Genomic DNA, 8,817 nt, shown 5'->3' with positions numbered 1-8,817 from the left:
GTACTAGTAAGATACTAGAGATTTTCTAGAGAAAGTACTTCTGGTAAAATATAAGAAAGGATATAAAAGACTATATTAGAACTTGTCCTATATATTAATAGACTAAGGTAAAGAGATATCTGCTATATAGTATACTTAGTTTGTTCTCCTTTCCCTCTAAGCCATAGTAAGAAATTACTATAGACTTTATTATAGGGCTACCTCTTTCTAGGTTTTGTAGTAAAGTATATAATTCTATACTTATTATTATTAATAAGTATATGAAAATAGTATAATATATTCCGATTATTAAGGAAGTTTCGGCTCCTAAGCTAGTAGAGCTATTTATATACTATATTATTAAAGACTTTAGTATACCTGCAGGTATAACCTCTAATAAAGAATCTGTTTTTATAAGTAAGTTCTAGTTAAGTCTGTGTTTTTATTTAAAGATTTAATAATAGCTAAGTATAGTATTCTACTTATAAACTAATAAATAAACGGAGAATCTGAATCAAATTCTAGAATAATACTTGAGGTACTATACTAGCTACTAGTAGGATAACTAGGTAGTAAAGCTTACTTTTATAGAATTCACATATAATAACTTTATATATTTAATAATAGAAATATTTCTATTCTATACCTTATACGGATTCTATTCTAGTATTAAACTATATATTAAAAATAATATTCTAGAAGAAAGAGTACTAGTAATATAGGAAAGAGTATAAAGAATTCAAGTAGAACGAGAGGTACTAGAGAAATAATAGTAAGAAGTAGTAAATATATAGAAAAAGTATTATAATAAGAAATATATTAATAAGGAATTTAAGATATATAATAAAGTCATATTTTATATAAAGAATATTTAATAGCTATAACCTAGTATAAAGCTAGCAGACAGATATTTCGGCCTCTTTAAAGTTCTGGAAGTTATAGGAATATATAGATAGGTATATTACTTAGAATTACTACTATTATATTAGATCTATAATATTTTTTATATTTCTTTCTTAGAACTATAATACCCGTAAGCTAGTACTATAGTAGAACTAGAGCCGGTTGAGATTAAGGATAAAGAGGAATTCGAGATAGAATCTATTATAGCCTATAGAAAGGGCAGAAAAGAAAGGAAATATCTTATTTATTAGAAGAGCTATTTACTAGTAAATAATATATAGGAACTACTAAGTAATCTAGAGAATATAGTTTAAGAATTATAAGAATACTTGGAAAAGAGTAATATTATAATACTATTAGCCAAATAGAGATATAAAAGATAAATGCTTTTATTAGGAAACTATTAAAAAACTATATATTTATTCTTAGAAAAACTATATAAAAATTATTAAAAACTCTAATTTCTATATCCTATAAATACCCTATTCTTATAACTACTCTCTACTATCCTTATTATTATCCTTATTAGAATTCTCTCGAGAAATAGGTAATAAATTAGCCTATAAAGCTATTAGCTATTAGTAAGAAATAAGAAAGAAGTAAGCTTATTTAATACCGAAGAATATTAACTATACTATTAAGAGTACTTTATACTTATACTAAGCTAGTAAGAATTACTTAACCTATTCCTTGAATTATTAGGGAAATCCGTTAGCCTCAAATAATAGCTTTAATATAAGAAGTATATATAGTTTAGTATAGAAGAAAGGCAGTAATAGCCTTTTTTCTTTTGAGTAAAGAATAGGAAAGATACTTATATATATTAATGGCTTAAAAAAGGCGGTTTAATTATACTATATATATTTAAGAAACCTTGAATAGTATTAGAATAAGGAATAAAAGAAGGAATTTGTAACTTATAGGATTATACTTCTTATTCTTAAAATAGTAGTAATTATATACCGAGTAATTATTACTCTTAATATAAGTAAGATCGGGAAACTTAGTAATATTCTTGGAATATTAAAGATAGTAAGGGTAAATTAAGGATATAGGAGTATTAGCCAAATAAGTAATAATAGGCTAATAAGTACTAAGAGAAGTATTTATCTTAATAAATAAAGAAGTAGAAGAGGGAATTAGAAGGGAATTTAAATAAAGCTTAAATAAGGCTTAAAGGAGCTTAAAGAAGCTTAAAGAAGGCTTAAAGAAGGAAGACAAGAAACGAAGAGGAGCTAGGTATGGTATTATGATTAAGAAAAAGGAAGGTTAGTTAGTAGGAAAAGAGAGGCCTTTTTATAATATCCTTTCCCCGAATAGTAATTACAAATTCGGAATCGGCTCTATACTAAAAATATCCAGAAAATTCCAAAGAAGGAATTTATAAATAAACCAGAAGATCGGATTAACTTTTCTAAGCTCTTGGGCCTATAGAATAATAATTTATTTATAAATAGAAGCTAAGTTAGGATTTACGAACTAATTAGGAGATTAGATAAGCTTTATATCCGATAATATATACTATATTCGTACTACCTTTATAAGAGGGAATTACCAGAGGCAATTTGCAAACTAGCTAGAAAGAATTAGTAAACTATATCCTTAACTCTATTACCTGATATAATAATAGGGTAATTATAGGAAGTTTTTAGGAAAAGCCAGTAGCTAGGAAAGTTTTAGGAAGACATTTATAAAGCTATTTATAGTTTTCCCAGGCCTTTTGGGAACAAGGGCCCAGAGAAGGAATTAATATAATAGGTATATATAATAGTATATAAATAGGTATTAGATATTATAGATCTAGTTTCCTATTTTAAATATAGCTTATAATCGGAATTATATGAATTATATAGGATTTCCTAATTAAGTAAAGGGCTTTATATACCTGGCTAAGTACTAGGGAATATATAGAGAGATACTCCTAGCTTTAAAAGGGGTATTAATTAGTCTCTTATTAGAATTAATTCTTGGAATTAGTTATACTTGCAAGTATTACTCTATAGCTTACTTACCTTAACTACTTATATATTATCCTACTATTATGTATCTTATAATATAATACCTCTATTATTTTAAGCTTATATTATATATAAAGTTTTTATTATTAACTATTTTTTAAATAATATTTATATTATAGCTTTATTTAATAAATATATTTTTTAATATATAAATTCATTTAATTATTATTAATTATTAAAAGGATTTATAAGATTAATATTAATATCTGATTTATAAATCTAATATAAAAATTTATTAATATAAAACTCTTAAATTAAGTATTTTTATATTTCAAATATAGATTTATATATAAAAAGTAATATATATTTTTTATATATTATAAATGTTTTTTAATTTTAAATTAAAGTTTAAAAAATTAAAAATTTTAAATCCTTAAATCTCTAAATTATAGTTATTCTTTTAAAAGTTAAAATTATATAAAATATTAATATATCGTTTTAGACTATAATAGTATTAAAGTAATTTCATGATTTTTTTATTTTATAATATTATATAATATAAAAGTTATATTAATATTTATAAAATTTTAAAAGAATTATTAAAAGCTTATTATATTATAAAATAATAAGTATTCTTATTAAATATTATTAAAAGTGAGTTTAATATATAAAAGAAATTTTATATATAAAAATTTGAATTATTATATAAAATAAGTACTTTTTATTTAAAGTTAAAAGTAAGAGTTAAAAAAAATTGAAAATTTAATCTTTAATTTATAATTATATAAAATATTAATATATTTCTTAAAACTATTATAATAAAGTACTAATTTTATAATATTTTTAATTTATTATAATATATAATATAAATCCTATATTAAAATTAAATAAAATTAAATAAAATTATTAAAGGTTTATTATAGTAATAAATATTAAGTATTTCTATTATATATTATTAAAAGTAAGTTTTATATACTAAGGGGATCTTATATAAAAAAAATTAGGCTTTTTTATAAGGTAGTTGTATTTTAATAAATAAAATACTTTTATTATACGCGTGTTTTAGTACGGGACGTGTTTTAATACGGGACTTTAATTAATTAAATCAAGCTAAATCATTTAATATACTAGAACTTAGCTATTAGAATACGCTAATTTAATTATATCGAATAAAAAAGGGAGTATTAGGTTAAAGGAAGATAGTAGTTAAGCAGACTAATATGGATTTGAACCTATAAATAAGCTAATAAGAAAATATTCTATTTAACTTCAAGCAACTTGCAAGAAACTACTATAATAAGAATATAAGAAGTATATAGGACAAAAACCAATTAATTAGAAGTCTTAATCTCTTAACCTTACTACTTCTTCTTTATAAGGGATATTACTATAGTAGAGTTTTTTTCTCTTATCCTATAACTACTATTACGTGCTCTGCTTCCCAGATATACTAGTACTAGTTTAAGGAATTATATAAGACCTCTATCTATATATATAATTAGCCTTCCTAATATATTAATCTTTGAAGCCCCTTATTTTTAATTATTTATATTATTTTATTACTAGTACTAAGAGTCTTAAGATTATTACTTTTACTTATTTAGCTTCTTATTCTTTTTACTTCTACTCACGTATCTAATACCTATATATAGTCCGAAATTCATATAATAATTAAATCCCTATTATATTAGCAATCTAGGGAAGATTTAAATTATAATAGCCGGTATCTTTAGATTATATAAGTATTCTCTAGACTCTAAAAATACATTTACTTTTAGTTATATTTATATATTTTAGCTTTAATTATACAAGTTTTCTAAAGTTAGAATACTAGCCGGTCGGCTATTAATTCTATCTATTTATAATTATAAAGGTATATCTCTTTATACTAATCTTATAAATAAATTAGCTTATAAAACTATTTCTTTTATTATATCTTTTAATTACTAACCTTTTTATTATACTTATCTATAATATATATATAATTATTAGGAGATATAGAGATTCCTTTATACTAGCCTGTTTTACGGGGAAGCTAGTAGCTTATTCTAAAGAAGTTAATATAGAGTTAGCCTATATTAAAGTTATAGCTTCGGGAATTAATAATAGAAAACCTTGCATTTAGCCCTCCTTTATATAAATAGCCAGGTAATTTATATCTTATTTATTTTATATAAAAAGCTCCTTTACTAAAGCTTTAGGACCGGTTCTTAGGGTCAAGGCAATTATTTATATATTATAATCTCTCTAGGAAATCAAGTAGTTAATATAAAATTAGAACTTACTATTTCCCTTTATAATATTATTAACTTTAATTACTTAAGCTACTAAGATTACCTTACTTCTAATTATAGAACTATATTTATTACTATTATTACTTACTTTCTTTATTATACGAGTTCTTACCCGTAATCTGGATTCTACTATAACTAATTCCTTTAGCTTTATTTCCGATACTAAAATAGATACTATTACTTGCTTCCGGAATAATAGTAACCCGGCCTTGCCTATAGTACTAGTAGACCTCTCTATTAATAAAACTCAAATTATATATCTTATATAGATAATAGTATCCGCTACTATCCCTAAAATACCCTACTTTTAAGGGCCTAATATTACTGAATTCCTGGACTAATATAAAAGCTAGTACTAAGACTATTATATTATTAGTTCGGCTATAGTTTCCTGCTTTCTCTAGTATTACTATATAACTATTATATAGTATATTTATATAATACTAAAGTGGGTTTCAAATAATTAGGCTACCTTTAGAATTATTTTATATCGGGAATATTAAGAAAAGAATACTTACTAAATAATAAGAACCCGAGGGTTTATAGAGGCCTTAAAAAAGAAGAGCTATACTAATAAAGTTAATCTATAAAAGTTTTATTAATAATATATTTCCCTTTCTTAGTATTTAGTAAATAATTAATTATTTAAAGGCTATACCCAAATACTTTAGTTTCTTAAAGAAATTCCTTTACTTCTTTATAAAAAGATTATTTAAAAGTATAATATAAAGCTTAATATCTCTTATATAATAAATTTTAAGGTTTTTGTCTTAATAGCTATAAAGTATTATAAGTTAAATTAAGCTAATAAGGAAATAACCTATTACTAAGACTATTCTTACTTTTATAATATTCTTATTAATAGCCTCTAAGCTTAAATAACTATAGAAATAGACCTTATTTGCCTTATTTCTATTTATATAGAACTAGACTATTACTAGTTATTTATTAGTATATAGCTTATAAGTACTAAAGTTCTTATATTAGATATAGCTAGACTTACTTAAGCTATATAAGTATTAGTACTATTTCTTAATAGTATTTAGGGCTTTTCTCTAGATAGTAATATATCTAACTCGGGTATATAAATAGTATTTATAGAATCCGCCTCTCTAAATATAGCTTAATTCCCTTAGTCTTATTTACCTATTTCCTAATAAGAACTATTAAGACTTGCTAGAGCTAGTACTAGATATTATTTCTTATATTCTTTTCCTTTTTACTAGTCTATTTAATATCCGGAAGTACTAGCTCTTTATATAGCAGGAATTATATATTTTATTTAAGTAAATTAAATCTATATTAGCCCTATAAGTTTAGGAGATATAATATTCTAATTTACTTCCGGGATTAATAGAATATAGTAACTTAAGCTATATTCTTAGTATATAAATTAGAATATCTATTCTAGTCCGGAAACTAAAATCTTTTCTCTCTTTTTAGCTATAAAGAAATATAACCTATATACGGATTCTAATAATAAAATAAGAGATTTTATCTAGACTAATAATAAAAATAAATAGATTATAGTTAGTATTTCTAGGGCAGAGAAAAAGAAGAATAATAAGCTATATAGAGAACTAAAAAATAATTATAATTAATACCGGGTATTAAAGAATTATTAAAAGAAAGAAACCGATATTATTATAGTATAATACCTTAGAAATAAGAAATAAATATTTGTTATAGCTATAAATAAGAAAGAAGAAAAGACTTAATAAGATAGTCTTATACTAGACTAGCTATAGCCTATTTTTATATACTTAATTTCTCTAAAGAACTTTACTATTAAGCCTATAGCTTTACTTATAGCCTATACTTGCCTTTTACCTAATTCTTGCTTAAGGGTCTAGTATCTAGTAAATGAACTTTAGAAGAAGGCTAAGCTAGAGCTATTATTAAATAAGATCCTTAATTAGAAAATAGAAGATATTATAACTCGAGAGCTCTTATTAAACTTTCCGGCTTTTCTAAAGCTAGTTTTCTAGAGTCCTTAATATAACTTACTAGAACCTAGCCCTAGTATTACTATTATTTCCTATAATCTAGAAAAAAGCAAAAAGAACCTATATTATATAGTATTTATACCCAAGCTTAGTATATGCCTTAATAGAGCTATTTAAGTTAAGGCTATAATTAATACTAGTACCGAAATTAATATTATAACTTAAGGCCTTATAAATAACTATAGTCTTATAATTACAAGAAACCCTTACTTAATCTTAGTCTCTTATAATAGGAAATATTATTCTTTTAAAGAATTTTATAAGAATATTTAAGTTAAAGTTAGAAATATATTATTATATACCCAGATCTTCTTTATTAAAGAAGCTAATTATTAACTTATTTTCGGGTAATTCTTTATTCTATAAACTAATCTTACTATTAAGTATACCTAATTAGAAGCTACCTATATAATTATCTTTAATACTAGGAATAATAGATCTTTTATAAGCCAAGTTATAAAAGTATCTAATTCGCGGAACTGGGTTTAAGAGAATATCTTTTCTTTAAATAACTAGAGGATTTTAAAGAAAATATTAGTACTAGAAAAAAAGAGTCTTTAGGAGATATTTTTGTTTTTTCTTTAGAAATTCGAGAGGGAATTATATATATATTTAATTCGGGGCCCTTAATAAATACCTCTTATAATATTTCTTTATATACAAATATAAACTATTATATTTCTTTATAATTTAATACTTATTCTTTTATATAATAGTAAAGTCTTTCTCTAGTAATATTAGTTAATAGGCTATATAAACCTATTATAAAGAAAATTTAGCTAGTAGACTTAAGTAAGAGTACTAGCTTGGCTTCTGGAAAGCTAGATAATTAGAAGAAGATACTAGAAGAAAGAAAGGATATTAGTATACCGGGAATTAGGTATTTTTCTTAGTAATTAATTCCGAAGTTTTTTTATATTATTTCAGGTTCGTATTAAATAAAGAAAAGAAAAAAGGCCTTAGAAATTAGCCCCGAATTATTATATAAGGAGAGAGATTTATTATTTATAATATTAGATAATAGAGAAAAGGCTTTAGCTTAGGACTTTAGTTATTCAGGGCTATTAAAACCAGAAGTATTTCTATTATTAGAAATTCGTATTATCTTATATAAAGCTTAGTAAGAACCTAGCTTTTTAGTACTAAGGGTATTAGTTCTAGTAATTAATAAGCTTATACGGGAATAACTAGATATAGGGATTTTTAAATACTATAACGGGCCCTATAGGAATTCTTATTTTCTAGTAGGAAAGAAGAAGTATTTTACTCGGTTCGCTAATACGAGCGATTTCCCAATCGGGGGCCCCGATTCCCGAATCGGATACTATAATTAGGAAATCGCAGGTTCTTTATAATTCGGGAGCCCGATTTCCTAATCGGGTAATATTTCAGTATCGGGAACAAAATAAGGATATATTAAAGATACTTCACCTATACTAAGCTTTACTATCTATGCCTCCCCTTTACTATTCATGCCTCCCACTATATCTAGGTACTCTTATAGCTACCTTAGCCCTTTTTAGTACCCTCCCCTTTACTTAATTACCTGATTCTCCTCCTTCTCTAGCTCTATTCTCACGTGCTTACTCCTTAGCTACTCTCTTCTTTACTTTCTCAGATACTCTTCTAGCCTTCTAAACTAACGCAATTGAACTATAATTATTCTCCTTTACTACT

The sequence above is a fragment of the Hyaloscypha bicolor genome (assembly GCF_002865645.1).
Source record: "Hyaloscypha bicolor E unplaced genomic scaffold K444scaffold_117, whole genome shotgun sequence".
Lineage (NCBI taxonomy): Eukaryota > Fungi > Ascomycota > Leotiomycetes > Helotiales > Hyaloscyphaceae > Hyaloscypha > Hyaloscypha bicolor.
This window is presented reverse-complemented; position numbering follows the sequence as displayed.